The sequence below is a fragment of the Gracilinanus agilis genome, chromosome 6 (genome assembly GCF_016433145.1).
Source record: "Gracilinanus agilis isolate LMUSP501 chromosome 6, AgileGrace, whole genome shotgun sequence".
NCBI lineage: Eukaryota > Metazoa > Chordata > Mammalia > Didelphimorphia > Didelphidae > Gracilinanus > Gracilinanus agilis.
The window spans coordinates 14,691,643-14,710,153 of NC_058135.1; positions in this window are offsets into that span (position 1 = coordinate 14,691,643).

An 18,511-nucleotide genomic window follows, 5' to 3' on the forward strand; every position below is an offset into this window, starting at 1 on the left:
GTTCCCAGGACTTAAACCTTCCCTCCCTCAGCCACCCTCTCTAGCTCTCACCCTCACCCATAATAGTTCTAAAATGGGAAGTGCCCCTCTCTTATAATGTCATGTCCTCTGTCTCTCCCTCTGTCATACACCTCCTAAATGTCCTCCCCGTTTCAGCACCCAGTCCTCCCCTCTGGTCTCCCAGTTCATCAGCCATGCGCCCTATTAAGGACACGCGGTAGTTTACTACTCTTTGGCTCTTCCACTACCACCTGCCTTTTCTTTACAAATTCAGGTTCTTTGATCTCAATTGGCCTCTGCTATTCAGTCTCTGAAGAAAAGGCTATGCCAAGCCCAAGCCCAGAACAGTGGATAGACTTGGAAGGCTAGGATTCGAATCTTGCCTCAGATATCTACTATGTGTGGGACCCTGGACAAATCACTTACTCTCTGTCTGCCTCGGTTAAAATGGAAGAGTTGGACTCAGTGACCTCTAAAATCCCTTATACTTCAAATCTATAATTTTATGATCTCTCTACTTATGTCCTTGATCCTATTCTCTCCTCTATCTTCAAGGAGCTTGCTCCTGAAATCAATCTCTCTCATGCTTTAATCTTCTGTCCCTTTCTATCTCCTTTCTCTACTACCTACCTACACGCCCAGGTTACTACTATTCTGAAAAAACAATCAACCAACCAAGCAAACAAAAACCTTTGGTTGACCCTCACACCCCTCAAACATCATTCTATATCTCTTTTTACTTTCAAAGAGAAACTCTCAGAAATAGTCAACCACGTCCACCCCCGCCACCACCACCACCACACACAATTCACTTCTCAGCTCCTTGTGATCTACTTTTCTACACACCACTTTATTGGCTCCCTTTGGGATGATCAAGGATCTCTTCAACTTGGCTAAAAACCGCTGGCCTTTCCTCAGTCCTCATCCTCCTTGACTTCTCTGAAGCTCTGAGCACTTTTGACCACTTTCTCTTCCGGGGTCCTCTCCCCATCCCGCACCCCCATTATCTTCTGTGACACAGATCGTTCCTGGTCCTCCTCCTTCTCTTCATCAGTCCACACTTGCCTCCCTGCTGGGTCATCCCTCACCACTCCAAATCCAGGGGGCCTCAAGGCTCTAGGAAGTGGGGCCATCTCTGAGCTCCATACCTTTGCACAGACTACTGGAGTCCTCCTCCCAGTCTAGATTGCATTCTCCCCTCACCTCTGTCTTCTAGAAGCCTTTACTGACTTCAAGGTTTTACTCATATGCAGACAGAAGATGCTGGATTTGTTGATCTGGGTACATGCTTGACCCCAAACTCCCACTCAGTAGAATGTTAGCCCCCTCAGCCCAGAGGAGCTGGTCCTCTCTGAACAGCCCCCCAGTGCGGCTATGACTTCACAAAATTGCAGGGAAGAAAGGGTGGGTAACTATTGTCCCCAGTATCTCGCTGAGACTAGCTCCTTTGTCTCCTCTCTTTTTGGGGACCATTTCCTCCAGTTGGGCCAGGCTGCTTTAAGTCCAGATAGGCACTGGGTAGGGGAAGGAGAGGATAGAGTTAATGGAAAGACCATGATCTCCAGGCAAGAAAGTGTCACCTTCCCAGGGAGTCAGGAAGAAGGAAGGAGAGAAACTTGAGGCTGCTTCTGCCCACACACTCAGCCTCAGCTAAGCTTCCTTCGAAACCCCAGGCTGGGTTTAGACACCAGCAGATGCTTTGGGAAAAGCCCTGGGCAGCAGATGGAAGTCAAAGAAACCCACTTCCTTCAGCTGTCTCCAGACTCACTTGGCACAGGTAGAAAACACTTCTGAAAGCAAGAATGTGTGTCTCACTCCTGATCTGAGAAGCCTAGAAATGACTCCCGTGCTCAGCCCATCTGCCATACCTCCAAGGCCACAAGTCACTTCCTTGGAGAAAAGGCAGCCCACTCCCCTGGGCACGTGACTAAAAGCAAATGCATCCAGAGTGGCGTGGGCTCTTATGTCAGGTGGCTATTTATGTCTCCCTTGGCTGAGAGCCTGAGTGTCTGCTCCCCACTCCCTGTCCCCACACATTGGACGTTGGGAGGCCCAGACTCTTCTTTAGGGGTGTCTATTCCCCTCTGGCTCAAGCCAAGCCTCTCATTCAGTGGACAAGACCCTCCCTCAGCTCTCTGCTAGATCTATCCTAAAGCCTGCTTATAGATGCATAGAATGAGTGGGAGGGAGGAAGCCTGGTTAGAGCTCCCTCTTGCCAGGCAGCCACAATTCCTGTCCTAGGCAAGGCAAAGCAGGCACGATTTCCCCTGAAGGTTTTTAGCTGTGGACAATGGTTGTGACCGAGTGCCTCCCTGTGGGGCCAGAGACATCTCTAAGCTCCTTCCAGCTCTGAAATGCTATGAGTGAGTGATTGGACAGGCCCATCTTTGAATGTGATGCTCCCACCCTCCATCAGCCAGGTGCCCACCCTTTCCTTCCTCCACAAACTCCTTCTGCCAACTAATCTCTGCTACGGGCGTAAATGGTGAAACTGATGGATGCCTGTCATGGAATTTCATCCTTTTCCAATGAGATTCTTGAAGATTCCCCCAAATGAGGGTGGCTCCCCATGACCTTTCTTTGTGCCCTCAGCATTGGAACACCGAGCCTAACAGAGTGTCTAGTACATGTTTGGTGACCGACTGACTAGTGGGAATGGGGGCAGAAAGAAGTTCTTCCAGAACATCTCTTAATAGCCCACCAAGCTGCTTCCACGCACAATGGGCCCCAAGCCATGTGGGTGGTCAGGGCTCTAGAGGTCAGTGGGATGGTCTTTGGGATGGTCCCTTCACCGATGCAGATTTCAGCCTTGGGTCAAAAAAGAAATCCAGGGCCTGCTGACTAACCCCCTCACTCTCTGGACTCGGTGAGGCTGGTCATGAGAAAACCATCTCATTCACAAGACCTTGCCAGGGTCTGCGCCCCGCTACCACAGCCATCGAGAGCCCAGGATCACTGCCTCGGAGGAAGGCTTGAGTCGTTCACTCTCTAGGATGCCGGAGGACATTGAGGAAGGAGCACCCTTCTTCTCTCGTCCCCTCCCCACCCAGAGTCCCTCAGTCAATCACCCACACCACAATGGAGTCGGTGGACTTTGATTCATCCTTCTCCCGTCCCTTCAAACCTATGGGACTTTGAGCAAGTCCCCTCCCCTCTCCAGGATCCAATTTCTTCATCTATACAAAGCAGCAGCAGACTGGATGCCCGCTGAGGGCAGTGCCAGTTCTGACCCCCAGCCCTTGGGCAAGTGATCATGGCACTCGTGAGCAGACTGCTCCAGGACGTTCTAGCCTGCCTGCACACTTGTTTTTGTGGAAGCAACTAGCAGCCTCAGGTTGAGATTGCCTTGTTATGCTATGCTATTTGTAAAGGCCCCGTATGATAGCTACTATTACCATTATATACTGCGCAGCCAACCTAGAAGAGGGAAAGGGAGGGAAGAAGCATGTAATTAGCCCCTATCATGTGCCAGGCACTGTGCTAAGTGTTCTACAAATATCATCTCATTTGATCCTTCCATCAACCCCAGAAGGTAGATGCTATTATTATTATTATTCCCATTTTATAGTTGGGGAAACTGAGACAAACAGAGGTGAATAGACTTGCCCAGAGTCATACAGCTAATAAGTGTGTGAGGATACATTTGAACTCAAGTTTTCCTGACTCCAGGCTTGGTGCTGTACCCATTGCACAGGGGCCGGGGAAGACAAAATGACAAAAATGCAAGTCTTTATCTTTAATGGACTTGCAGACTGCCAGCTGCCTCAGAACAAGGGGTGATGTCAGCCACCCAGGATGGTCTCAGGGCTGGCTAGTGATGACAGCACATGGGAGAGACTCCCATCCTCTGGCTCAGCACCCAGCCTGTGACACTTAATGAAGGTCCAATGACTAGGACTAACCTCCCTAGAGTGGATTTCTGGGCTTCCTATTCCAAGGTAGCCTCTTGGGCCAAGATATGTCCTTTCCTTCACTCATGTTCCTTAAGTGTAGCCTTGGTGACAGGAATCCCTGGCCTCTGACACTTACTGGCTAAGCGACAATATCACTTAGCATGTATGAGCCTCAGTTCCCTCATTTGAAAAATGGAAATTATCATCTGACCATGTTCCATACCTCGCAAGGCTTTGGAGGGTTCAAATGAATTGGCATATGGAAGACATTTACAGATCCATAAAAGCTTTCTCTAAACCCTGCTTTTGTAGCATTGTTATAATGTCCTCTCCATTATCTCCCTCCAAAAGAGCCCTAGCTCCTGATGGGAAGGAAGGACTGTCTTTGTCCCTCTGCCAAAGTTTGGGGAAAGGTCGCTACAGATGTGTCAGAGTTCCACCTCATGGGCAAGCAAGTTCAGGCTCCCAGCTGGCTGAGGGTCCTGTGAAGGATTTTCCATTTCTGCTGCTGTCTACACTAGTCATAAGCATCTTCATCACTCCCATGACCGCATGAGAAAGCTTGTGAGTAAGAAGCAGAACACAACTTCCCATGTGGCCCAGACAATGTTCATTTGCTCGTCACCTTTTTGTAAGTGGCAACAGTGATGGGTGGGCAGCCACAGACTCCCATGGGGCATCACTTGGGAAGTAGAAACAAGAAACAGCTGAGAATTCTTGTGGCCCAGACAAAATAATGTCATAGTTAGCTCATGATGAAGATTCCCCTGGACAAGACATGGGAGCTGGGTGGCACCCTGCCTTGGGCACAGAATTTGGAGTCAGAAAGATCTGAGTTCAAATCTTGTCTTCCTAGTTGTGTGACCCTGGGCAAGTCACATAAAATTTCTCAGCCTCAGTTTTCTCATTCCTAAGGTTGTGTTTTGTAAAGTACTTTGTAAACCTTAAAGTGCTCTATCCATTCTAGTTATAATGACTATTATTACTTTTTAATTTTGTTTAATCGATTCATTAAGAAAAATTTTCCATGATTCCATGATTCATCTTCTTCCTCTCCCCTCCCTTCTCCTCCCTCCTGTAACCAATGTGCAATTCCACTGGATTTTACATGTGTCATTGATCAAGACCTATTTTCATATTATTAATATTTGAACTGGGGTGGTCATTTAGAGTCTACATCCCCAATCATATCCCCATCAACCCATGTGAACAAGCAGTTGTTTTTCTTCTGTGTTTCTGCTCCCACAGTTCTTTCTCTGGATGTGGATAGCGTTCCTTCTCATAAGTCCCTCATAGTTGTCCTGGGTCATTGCATTGCTGCTAGTAGAGAAGTTCATTACATTTGATTATGCCACAGTGTATCCGTCTCTGTGTATAATGTTCTCCTGCTTTTGTTCCTTTCACTCTGCATCAATTCCTGGAGGTCTTTCCAGTTCACATGGAATTCCTCCAGTTCATTACTCCTTTGAGCACAATAGTATTCCATCACCAGCAGATACCACAATTTGTTCAGCCATTCCCCAACCGAAGGGCATCCCTTCATTTTCCAATTTTTTGCCACCACAAAGAGAGCAGCTATAAATATTTTGCACAGGTCTTTTTCCTTATTATCTCTTTGGGGTACAAATCCAGCAATGGTATGACTGGATCAAAAGGCAGACAGTCTTCTAAAGCCCTTTGAGCACAGTTCCAAATTGCCCTCCAAAACGGTTGGATCAATTCACAACTCCACCAGCAATGCATTAGCGTCCTAATTTTGTCACATCCCCTCCAACATTTATCACTTCCCTTTGCTGAATGACTGTTATTATTATTGTTATATTCAGCAAAGGAAGGAGAAGTCAAGGTGTGTTTGTGGGGTTGGGGAGAAGGACTTCTCAAAGCCAAAATAAACACTCAAATATGTGCACAAAAGTTCACGTATTTCTAAGAGAAGTGTGTGGATCCTCAGGCAGAGCCTACTCACTCGAAGTTTACCCAGAGTCATAGAAGCTGGTGACATGCTTCTTCACCAAAGGGGATGCAGCTCATTAGAACTGGAACAGAGTTAGAACTAGAACATTAGAACTAGAACTGAGAGGGGAGATAAAGGGAGGAAGCAACAGCAACAACAGAATGACAGAAGAGCAAGGAAGGCACCTAAAAGAATATAAAGAACAAAGAGATGAACTCAGTGAACAGAGCTACACCAGAACCACTTAGAAGAGGTGAAACATCCCTACAGGTTCCTGAATGCATGACTGAGCATATATCCATACATATGTGGATGCATGGTACATGTGCATGTGCATATAAACATGCTTATAAACGTGTGTAGATATGTGTGTATAGATGCACATACTGCCCTTTCCCCCATCAGACTGGGAGCTTCTTGAGAGCAGGGAGTGCCTTTTCCCTTTCTTTGTATTCCCAGCATTAGCACTGTGCTTAAAAATATTCATTGACTGACAGATTAATAAATTGATCATAGCATCGCTAAATGCTGGAGCTGGAAAGGACACTAGCACCCTTAGTGTCCAACTTTGCCATTTTATAGCTAAAGAAATCGAAGTCCCCAGAGAGGTACCCAAAGAGTCATCCAGAAAAGGTCAGTTCTGCTCAGGGTTCTCAGTTTAGGAGATAGGCAAGAAGAACAATCAAGAAAGAACCTTTTGTGATAAAAAGGTTTAAAATTGGGCGTAAGAGTTTGGTCTTGGTCGATGAGTTCTCTGGAAATTCATTTGGGTGAAACACCTCATTTTCCAAAAGTGGTAAGGAAACCATGTTGCAAGAAAAGGGGCGGGAGGAAAAGCAGATGAGGGGAGACAAGGACTGAACTCATCAGTTTTCCCTCTGGTCTTGTTCCCCTTTCTCACTTCCTTCTCTTGGTCAATGGGCATATCATCTTTCCAGTGACCCAGACTCAGATTGTCAGAGTCATCCTTTTTCCTTCAACTCCCATCTCTAGTCACTTACTGAATCCTGAGCCTTTCTCCTAGCTTCTTCTTTCTATTTGGGCATTAACTTCTAACTCGATTCTTGAGGTGACCTTATAAAATCAATCTCATAGTTGGATGAGTCCTTGCAGTTCATACTCTGGGCTAGTGATGGCAAACCTTTTAGAACCTTTTAGAGATCACGTGCTATCCTCCCCTCCCCACCAATTGCATGCTATGCCCCCATCCACCCACCCCACCCCTGTTCTGGGGCTCATCACCTTACTCCAGACAGGGGAGGGAGAAAGGGAGGAGAGTGGTCTGGGTGCTCTGCTCAGGGGAGAGATTAAGCACTTTGATTGGGCTGCTGGGCAGCGGAACATGGTGGAAACGGGGAAGGGAGCAGCTCCACGGAGTTCCTCTGTCTTTCTGGTAACTAATTCTAATGGGTGGCACATGCTCACAGAGATGTCTCTACATGCCTCCTTTGGCACACCTGCCATAGGTTCACCATCATGGCTCTTGACCATGCCTAGAAATAAATACCTCAACAGAAAGATGGCAAGAGGTCAGCCCATCCTTACCTGAAGTCCCCAATGAAAGGAAACCCATGACCTCCTGATCCTTTTGGACAGCTCCAGTGGTGTTAAAGGCATTCTAAGGCCTTTCCTGATAGCAATGTGAAAATCTGGCTATCTGGGACTTCCTCCCATGTCACCTTGTTCTCACTAGAACAGGTTCCTAGACTAGAACAAGACCTAGAACAGGTTCAATCTTTTTCTGTGCTAAGTGTGCAAAGACAAACATAAAACAGCCCCTGTCCCCCAAAGAACTCCCATCCTCCTGCGGGACAACATGAACACACACAGGTTTATAGAAAATATGTACGAAATCAATACAATGTAATGGGAGAAGGTGATAGAGGAAGGTCCTGGTAGCTGAAGAGAATGATCAAGAAAGTCATATTGAAGAATGTGGAACCTGAGTGACATTTTTAAGGAAACTAAGGATGCTATGAGCAGAGGTGAAGTGAGAGTGCTTTCTAGGAAAGGAAGACAGCTGGTGTAGGAAGTGGAGAGTCAGAAGTGAGGAACATTATCAGGGCCAATTTGACACCAACCCAGAAAACTGCACTCTCTTTGCTCACACCTTCCTGATCCTAGTTAAAAAAGAAGAGAGAATCAGTGAGAGGCGAATTCTTTCTTTCCCTTTCTCCTTCCCCTCCTCCTTCCCTCCTTCCTGGAAAAATTCTATAGTTTGGAATAAGACATAGCTATCTTCCTTCTTGCTGGGGTTCCATCCTCTTCCACTAAATGTTCCCAGATTTGTTGTGCCTAAAGTAAAAGAGCTTTGTTCTGATGAAATTGTAACTGATACAGGCAGTTTTTGTCCGTCTAAATTAAGGTTCACTGAAATCTAAAATCTGGCAACCAGCCACTCAGCTATGGCAACCTGAGTCATTCTGAGTGGAGCTGGGTGTCCTGGATCCTCCCTGCACATTAGTGATTAAAGAGATGGTGCAGAGGATTCCCTTTCTCTCTGTATAATTGCAAGATTCTGCTCTTGGCTCTGGGGCTGGGAGAGCCATTAATTATAAATTGTGTTAGCTGATAAATTAATACTCCACTTTAGCTCTTCCCATCAAAAATTATTTCCAAATAAAAAGCTAAAGCTAAAGATAGCCTTTGGCATTTTGAGTCGAGGTCACACCCCAGGGTGTCTGGAAGAGAACAAACAGGATGAGAGGGTCACTAAAAGAGACTGGGTGACTTGAGTTCAAACAAGACATGCTGGCTGCTTTTGAGGATTGATCCAGTTGTCTGTCCTGAGGAAGAGAGTTTACTGGACTTGCTCAGCTTGGTCTCAGATGATAGAATTAGGAACAAGACTTGGAAGTCAGCAAGAGGCAGATTCAAGCTTGGAAAATCTTCCCAACCATCTGTCCTGTTCCCCAGCAGAACGAGTTGTTTCTAGAGGTGATGAGTTCACCCTTCACCATCAAGCAGAGGACAAATGACCACTGATCGGGAAAGTGTCATAAAGGAGATTCTTGCTCAGATTTGGAAGTGAGCATGTCACTCTACTGCTTCAAATCCTGCGATGGATCTTCTTACTTCCAGGAAAATTACCCATTATTCCCTGGCTTCAGTTTCTTCTGTGAAATGAGGAAGTCAGACTTATTGGCCTCCAAACCCATTTCTAGTTTTGTATCTAGGTTCCTATAGGCCCACCATCTACCTTCTCTGCATTCCCATGTTGATGAACAGGAAATACCAGGACAGCATCAATTACACCTCCTCTTATATGACCCCAGTGATTATTTTATTCTTTTCTGATTGATTCTAAGCCACTCCAAACCTCCTGTGTCCTTGAGTCCCCTACCACATGCCCTGCTGCCCCTTTCTCAACAGAAGATCTCACATTCTCTTCTGCAGAGATTGGACCAGACCCATTACTCTGCTCTTCTTCATTACCTAACATCAACTCCTCCAGATCCTCTACATCGTTATGGAGCAACACCACCATTGAGCCAATATTTGAAAAGAGGTGGCCTTTCTTCCTTCCAAGAACATCCCCTCTGCTGGTGCCCTCCATCCCACCACCCACCCCCTCCTTTCCTCTGGGAGCCACCTTCTTGATTTCTCTCTCTCATCTTCCATCTCCTCTTATCTCTTCAATCCTTCTCTGATGCCTACAAATATGTTCGTTTCCTTCACCCTAAAAAGAACAAAAGACCGCTTCACCCTGATATTCCCTCATACTACCTTCACATACCTCTCCTCCCTTTTGTTGCCAAGTTCTAAGGCAGAGCAGTTTACTCTCACTGGATTCACCTCCTCTTAAGCCCTTCCCTTCTCAGTTCCTTGAAAGCTGGTATCCAACCTCACCATCCCATGGAAACAAGTCTCTCTGAGGTTACTTATAATCTAGTCATGACTAAACTCAATGGTCTTTCCTTGGTCTTCATTCTCCTTGATCTCTCTCAGCTTCTGACATAATCAATCATTTCCCTCCCCATCTAGAGTGCTCTCTTCTCTCTTGGCTTCCATAATACTGCTCTCTCCTAGTTCTCCTCCTGACTGTTTTTAACAACTTCTCAGTTTCCTTTGCTGGATGATATCTCTCATGAACTTCCTTCTTGCAACACCAGCTGCATGCTGGATATCGTCATCTAGATGTCTCACAGATATCTCAAATTCATTGGAATTCAATATCTTCTTACTCTCTTACAAAAATGAATAATATGGAAAATGGTTCAGAGTGGTAATACACATATAACTCAGTAGAATTGCTTCTCAGTTCTGAGAGGGGGAGGAAAAAGGGGAGGAAAAGAGCATGAATCAAGTAACCATGGAAAAATACTTAAAATTTTTTAAAAAGCCATAAAACTTAAAAAAGAACTCAATATCTTCTCTTTTACCCCCCGACCAATTTGTCCCTCTTCCAAGCTTTCTTGTTCTTATCAGGGGCAGTAGTTAGCCAAACTGGCAAATGTTTAGCCATTTTGAGCTTTCCCTGCCCATCATTTTCCACTTTGAATGAGTAAACAAATGTTTTTAGTTCACTCTCCATACTATCTCTTACATCCACCTTATCCACCCTTATCTCCACCCGCATGCCCACTCTGATGTTCAGACCTCCCTGTCTTGGGTAGGATGATGGCAGGAGATGAACAGAGAAATGTAAACATTCTCCTGATATGTTTCCCTAAGAAGAGAACAAAATAGAGCATCCATTTGATTTAGGGAAGGGAGGGACTCTAAGGAAAGGGAAATGCCAAGTGCCCAAATCTTTCTTGTATCAGTTTGCTATGGCATCTGGCACCTTCACTGAGAGTAACTGTACAGCCACCTAGTCAAATTGGTTTGATTTCTCACCTGAGGAAGAGGGTGTATTAGTTCTGAACTTGACTCCCCAGACCACATTTGCATTGATTGACTGGGTCCCCAAAGCAACTCCACTGCCCTATCTCCCCTCATTACATGGTTTGGGGGTGCCCTGGAGGGTTTATGTGTGGCTTTTTATGTCTCACTTCTATTTATCAGTCCTTTCTCTAGAGGGGGCCATATACAAATCATTCTTCATACAGTATTTCTATTGCTGCATATAATGTTCTCTTGGTTCTGCTCATTTCACTTTTGTTGTTTCATGTAGGCCTCTCCATGTTTTTCCAAAATTAATCTGTCCTTTCTTGTGGCAAAATATATCACAATCATATGCCACCACTTGTTTAGCCATTCCCCAACTGATGGGCATTCCTTCAATCTCCTGTTCTTTGCTACCACAAAAAGAGCCGCTATCTATACTTTAGAACATATGATTCTTTTCCTTTTCCCAACCTCACTAGGAAATAAACCTAATAGTGGTACTGCTGGGACAAAAGGTATGTACAGTTTTATAAGTCTTTGAACATAATTCCAGATTGTTCTCCAAAATGACTGGATCAGTTTACCATTCCACCAACAGTGTATTAGTGACCCTATTCTTCTACATCCCTCTTAACATTTGTCATTTTGCCATTTTTTAATTTTAGACAATCTAATAAGGATGAGATCATTAGTATCTCAGACTTGTTTTTATTTGCATTTTTCTCATCAGTAATGACTTAGAGCATTTTTTCATATGGTTATATATATATATATGTTTAATTTCTTCATCCCAAAACTGGCTGTTCATATCTTTTGACCATTTATCAACCAGGAATGGCTCATGTTCTTATATATTTGACCAAGTTCTTTAGATATTTAGATATGATATCTCTTCCAGAAACTAGAAAATTTTCCCCAATTTATTGTTTTCCTTCTGATCTTGGCTACATTTGTTTTATTTGTACAAAACCTTTTCAATTTAATGTATTTGCCTCATAATGCTTTCTTTCTCTTGTTTATTCATTAAGTCTTCTCCCAATCCAGTGATGGCAAACCTATGGGACCGTTGCCAAAGATGGCATACAGAGTGCTCTCTGTTGGCAGTCGACTGCTCTCTACCCCACCTCCCCAGTTTGTTACTGGAAAAGGCAGAGGGACTCAGGCAGAGCTACTCCCTTCCACCTCTTCATTGTGCCTGATGACATTCTTTCACATCCCCCACCCCTCTGCCCAGCAGCCCAATGGGAGTGCTTCCTCCCTCCCCTGTGTAGGGTAGGGGTGAGGGCAGGGCACACCCAACATTCAATGAGGGGAGAGGCAGAGCATGCCATCTCTGGGGAAGCCAGCAGGGTACTTGGTCTAGGGGATGGGAAGGGGAAGGAGCTCTGTCTCTAAAAGGTTTGCCATCACTGTCCTAATCCATAAATCTGATAGGCAATGCTTTTGCTTTTGTGTTCTCATCCCCCTGGATATCTCTCCAATATCATTTACCAGTTATTATCGCTCCAACCTAATTTTGACTCAGTGACGTCTCCTTGATTTTTACTGAAATGATAGAGTAAGAAGCAAACCACGAAAACATTCCCCAAACTGAGGCACACTCTTGCCTCTCTAGCTAAGTCCCCAAGGAGAATAGATTCAGTCCTAAAGTGATTATTGCATAACATTCTCCCTGAACTGGCACACACTCTCCTCTTCCAACAGAGTTGGTCTGTGGGGATACTGGGTTCAAACTTAAAGTCGTTATGAAGCATTCCTGTCCCAAAATTCACTTGAAGTGTACCTTTGCTGATGGACAAGTAGCTCATTCGCTTGCAAGGACATTGTGTCAACTAGCTATTGGGCTTGATCCAGCAGAGTGCTCCTCAGAGCTGGCTCCTGTGAGTGTGTTGGTGTTGTAACAAACCAGAACCAGAACCAAGCCCTCCAAACCCAAACCAATACCTCAAACAATGAGCTTCAGAGCTACCTGCAGGGTGGGAACCATGGGCTACTGGTTATAGTAAGTTGGGGCTCAAATAATACCATTTCTCATGGATATAATTTTAACAGTAATATCCATTTGGTTGTCATCTTAAAAGCAGACTTCATAGAAGCCATCTGTGCACTGTCTTTTGTATAATTCACCCAGAAGGTTGGGCCTTAAAATCCAGTAATGAACCCTAAACTCCATGCAGTGTGTGAGTCCTGCACACAAGGCTATTTGGGAATGCTGTTGAATTTGACTTCAAAGAAAAGGATTTCAATGATCTTTCCTGAGACATCTAAAAGCTCTTTTCCCTACCAAATCAAGAACATTGTCTCACCGTAGGTAGGCACTCTCTTTCTTGGAGTCATTTCTACTTCTGGGAACAATTCACACACATACCACTCCCACTCAAGCCTCTCCCTACTATTGCCCACAAAACTTCACTCCTGGGCATATGACTAAACAGATAGTTGCCCTATGTGCCAGATGCCCCCAGAAGCTCATTTCCTCCCTCTATGATCAGCTCCAGGGAGGTTGGCACAGTGAGATCTGTTTCCCTTTGGGTTATGACCACCAGGATGGAAAAGTCAAAAGGCCAGGGTGCTGATTCTCTTAATGGGATCCCAGGGAAAGAAAGAGCCTTATGATAATCCTCCCTCTAAACCTGCCCAGGCTTTCTGGAGATTATTTAATTTCTAAATAACATGGTTACAAAACCATAGACCAAAGCCACATCCAGGATATGGGGGGAGGGGAGGGAAGCAAAAACCAAAGTTGGCTCCACCTTTTCCAATGATCTGGGGGCTCTCAGAGCAGGTTCAGATGGTCGCAGAGTGCTTTTGCCCTTGAGAGACTCGGCTTCCCTCACCCTGGGGAAAGGATCAATGACACTTAGCCTCAACACCATGGCTTGCCTTGGTGAGAATTTCCCCAGCCTCCTCTGAGAGTTTGACTACACTTCTTCCTCTCACCCGCCTGGCCCCAGGCCCTTCCCCTTGACCCACACACTCCCTGTCTTCCCCCAGTGTTCTAAGTTAGCTGTATGGGTGGCTTCTAGCCTGCTCCCTCTTCTACTAAACTGTAAGCTCCAAGGAGATGCACCCACGTCTTAGCTAAACTTTCTGCTCCCTGTACTCCCTGTACTCAGCGGGGTGTACAGGACTCTGGATACAGCAGGTGATTTGTCAGCGCTGTGCGATAGAATAAAATCAGTCAATCAATAAACCTTTATTAAATACCCACCATAAACCCAGACAGTGCTAAGTACTGGGAACACAAAGAGCAGGACAGTACTTGCCCTCAAAGGACTTACAGTATAATGGAGGACCAAACAAATATGTACAAACAAATTATAGCCAGGATAAATAGGAAATAATTGACAGAGAGAGGGCACTAAAATTGGAAGGGCTCAAGGAAGGTTTCCTATAGAAGCTGGGATTTGTGTTGGTACTCAAAGGAAGCCAGGAAGGCCAGTGATCAGAGAGGAGGAGGAAGAACGTTCCAAGCCGAGGGGGACAGCTAGAGAGAATGCTCAGAGGCAAGAGATGGAAGGTCTCATTTGTGGGACAGGCAGGAAGCCATGTCACCAGATTAAAGAGTACCTGGGGAGATAGGAGAGGGTGGGTTATGAAAAACTTTGATCTTAGAGGCCATGGGAGCCACTGAAGGTTATTGAGGAGGGGGTGATATGCTTGGGCATATCTTTAGGAAAATCACTTTAGTGGCTAGAGGGCAGATTGGGGAAGGGAGAGATTTGGGGCAGGCTAACCCCTGCTTCCCTCACAGCAAGCTATGCAGTAATTGAAATGTGAGGTCTGTACCAGGTGGGTGGTAGTGTCAGAGGAGAGAAGGGGATTTTTACAGAGATGATGCACTGGTGAATTTAATAGACTTTGGCAATAGATTGGATATTGGGCATCAGAGAGGGCAAAGAGTCTAGGATGGCTTCCAGGTTGTGAGCCTGAGGGACTGGGAAGATAGTGTTAGCCCTCTACAGCAATAGGAAAGGTTGGAGGGGGAAGGGTTTAGGAGGAAAGATCATGAGTTCTGTTTTGGACATGTTGAGTTTAAGATGTCTATTGGACATCCAGTATTGAGATGTCCAATAGATAGCTGGAGATTCACAATTGGAAGACACGAGAGAAATTAGGGCAGGATAGATAGTTCTGAGAATCATTAGCACAGAGATGCTAATTAAATCCATGGGAGCTGATTGACATGGGAGAGATTGACAAGTGAAAAAGTATAGAGAGAGAAGAGAGGAGGGCCCAGAACAGAACTCTGAGAGATTCCTATGATTAGATGGCATGATCTGGATGAGGATACAGCAAAGGAGACAAAGAAGGAGCAGTCAGAGTGATGGGAGGAGATCCAGTAAAGAGCAACATCCTGAATACATAGAGGGAAGAGAGAATCAAGGGCAAGAGAGTGATCGACAGTGTCAAAGGTTACAGAGAGATTAAGGAGAATGAGGACTGAGAAAAGTCATTGGATTAGACCTTAAGTAATTTTGGAGAAAGCAGTGTCAGTGGAATGATGAGGTTTGAAGCCAGATTGTATGAGGTTAAGAAGGGAGAGAGGAAAGTAAGTGCAGGTACCTATTGCAGATGGCATTTTTGAGGAATTTAGCTATTGATGGCAGAAGAGCTACAGGATAATAGCTGGGGATTGTCATATATAACTAGAATAGGTAGGGAATTAGAAGGGGAGACACAGGTACAGCTGGGGTTAAATTAATCCCTCAGCTGGATTGGCAAGGTAGCAAACTATCATACACTTAGCTGGGGAATAACAAGGTAACAGAAAACAAACACAGTCAGGGAAAACAGTTTAACTCAACGGTGGGTTCTTGTAGTCTGGGAAGGAGAAATCAAGGAAGTGCATATAAAAAGATTTTAGCAAGGGCAGGAAAGGGAGGTAAGAGGAATCAACTGTCACTTAAGTCTATGGATTAACTGCCAGGGAATGTTGGGATGGGAAAATGGCTACTTAGACACTAACTATAAAGAGCCAACTTGGGGTAGGGCTCATTAGGCAGGGTAAATGGGTATCTCATGGAGCAGTCCACTGGATGTTTTCTAGATGTATCAGGTCCCAGGAAACTCTAGGTATACAGCAAAGTAATCCACTAGGAGTTAGGGAGAATAGGATTTTTTGTGGATGTCCACCAGCCCAGAAAACTCCCATCTCAACATAATAACTCCTTGGTCTTGTTTAAAAGTCTTACAGTAAAATCCAAAGTACAGCTCCACAATTCAAGATCCCAGTCCTAATCTACAGGCTCCAGGCTCTCTGGTCAGTTGCCAAAACCTCAACTCCACAACTTGCTCCCCAAAAGCAAACTGCCAGTTTTCAGTTGCTGTATGCATAAGCCTCTGCCAACATTCCAGGTTTGGAATTTTCAGCTCCTGCCAGTTTTTGCCTGCTCTGCTTTTTGCTAATTTATAATAATCCTAATCTACAATTTCCCTATAACAGGATGGAATGATTTTAAGGTTTTTTTTTCAGGATGGCAGAGACATGGGCATTTTTGGAGGTAGTAGGGAAAGAGCCAGTAGCTAGGAAGAGACTGAAAATAAGTGGAAGAGTGAAATGATAGAGGTGGCACGATATGTTGGTGGAGATGGGATGGAATGCATACTTGAACAAGTAGAGGAGTTAGCCTTGGATAAAGTTACCTCATCATAGATAGGAGTGAAGTAGGAGAGAGGGCTAGAAGGCATCTGGGTGAGGAAGGTGGGAGAAGAGGGAGCTCACAGTGAATGGCCTTAACTTTTTTTCTGTAAAATATAAGACAAGGCTCTCAGCTATGAAGGTGGGAGGGAGCCGTGGAAGATTTGAGGAGAGGTGAAAAGGTTTGAAAGAGTCTCGGTAGAAAGTGGAAGAGTAAGCTAAGCTGATAAGGAAGGTATAATAGGATTACCTGGTTGCAGTGAGGACCCAAATGAGACTGGGTAGCATAATTTGTAGTGGACCTAGTCAAAATGGTTGAATGATTTTCTCCATCTTCATTTAGCAGCATGTGTGTAGGCATGAAGGTGATCAATGGTGGGAATGTCCAAGGTTGAGCTTATTGAGTGCAATCAGTGATATAGTAAGGACGACAGTAGGGATTCAAGAGAAGACAAAGTTGAATTGATTCACCCAGGAATCAAAATGGGGAGAAGTGGGGAGAAGGCCAGGGAGAGAATTAAGGGATCAAGGGATTGGAAGTCAGAGTGCAGATGAAGAGTAGGGGAATAAGGGAAAGCAGAGGGAGAGGTGAAAAGCCCATGGATTTACCACCAGATAAGAGAATGTCAGAATTCTTGAATGTGGCCCATGGTCCATTTATAGGTGATGGTAAGATCAGGGCTGTGGCCACCTTTGTGTGTGGCTGAGATGGGGTGGACGAGAGTAACTCATGGGAGGTGAGTAGGTTGAGGAACTGAGTAGTTAGGGTGTTTGAGGGAGATATGCATGTTCAAGTCCTCCAGGATCAGGGCAGAGCTTGGCGAAGAGAAGGGAAAGGAAGTCATTTTGCTTAGGGGAATTATATGTCAGGGTTCCTCAAGAGGATACAACAGGAATTTCAGTTGCATGCTCATGCTTTCTCTGGGTACCCACGTACCAAAGAAAATAGGCTTCATTCCAGTGCCTACTAGCCCAGAACTAATGAGAGCACATTTGTTATAGTTGAGATTGGGCCTTCTGAAAATCTAGTGAGCCTTGCCTAGTCATTTACTCTTGCCTTCTCTCTTCTTCTTTGCCCTTTCACTCACACTCACTTGGTTGTAGATGGTTAAGAGAGAGAGGTTGGAAGGTCAGTAGAGGCACTGAGCAGATGGAGCTGCTCCTGATTCTGGAGCTGAGCCTTTTCTTGCTTTGGCTGCCTTGGTGGTCTGTTGTTATTCCATCAGTTTAGACTGGATGAGAGAGGCTCAATGCCCTTGAACCTGAACTATGGGAACACATGCTTTAGAACAACAGGAAGCTAGAAGGGGCGTGTGGGCGCTGTGGAAGGGAGTGTAGCTGCCTCCAGGAGAGGGGTCTTGCCTAACAGAGCCCAGTGCTCAGAGTTTTCTCTAACCCAGCCACAGACATGGATCTACCTGCCAAGGAAAGCTGGGAAAAAACATTTGGATAGAGATACCCTTCTGGGTAGAGTGATTAGGAGAAACTACCTATCTGCTTTGGTCTGAGATGTGGAAGCCAGAGTGAAGGAGGGCCATTCACTAAGGATGGGACATTCTGGGTGCTGAGTGCTAGCTTTGGGGCATTTCTAACAGAGAGATTAAAGACTAAATACTATTATATCTTAGAGGGAAGGCTGAGAGATGATCTGATTGGTGGCAGTGTGAGCTCCAGCCCTAATAGAGAATGCCTGTTTGATGTCTTCCCATCTTCTCATTTGGTCTAGGCTACCTCCTTGAAATCTCTCCTTCTCTGTCTCAACCATCTCTACTTTAATTCTGTCTCTTCTTTTTCTTCCCTCTTTTCCAAATGTATCCACCTTATTTTTTTCAGGGGAGGAAGAGAGGAATCTGGGCCCTTAATTTCATCCACATGGAGAACCTCTTGCAGAAACCCCCTTCAATGAGGCAGATCACTTTTAATTTTAGAAAGCTGTCTACGGGCAATCTCCTGGCTAGAGTCAAGTAGCCAAGATACTTCAGATGTTGGACTTGAACCAATGCCAGGCAAGCCCTCTATCTTAACTCTATTTCCACAGTATGACAATCTCTTTAAACTTGGATCTCTCAGCCTTCCCTCTCTTAGAGAGGGTTTGTGTAAGATGAGGCATATTCTCTGCAAGCATCACAGACAATCAATGGACAGACCCTATTTCCTGGCCCTATCTCAATTCGACAGGCAGGTAGGTGATGT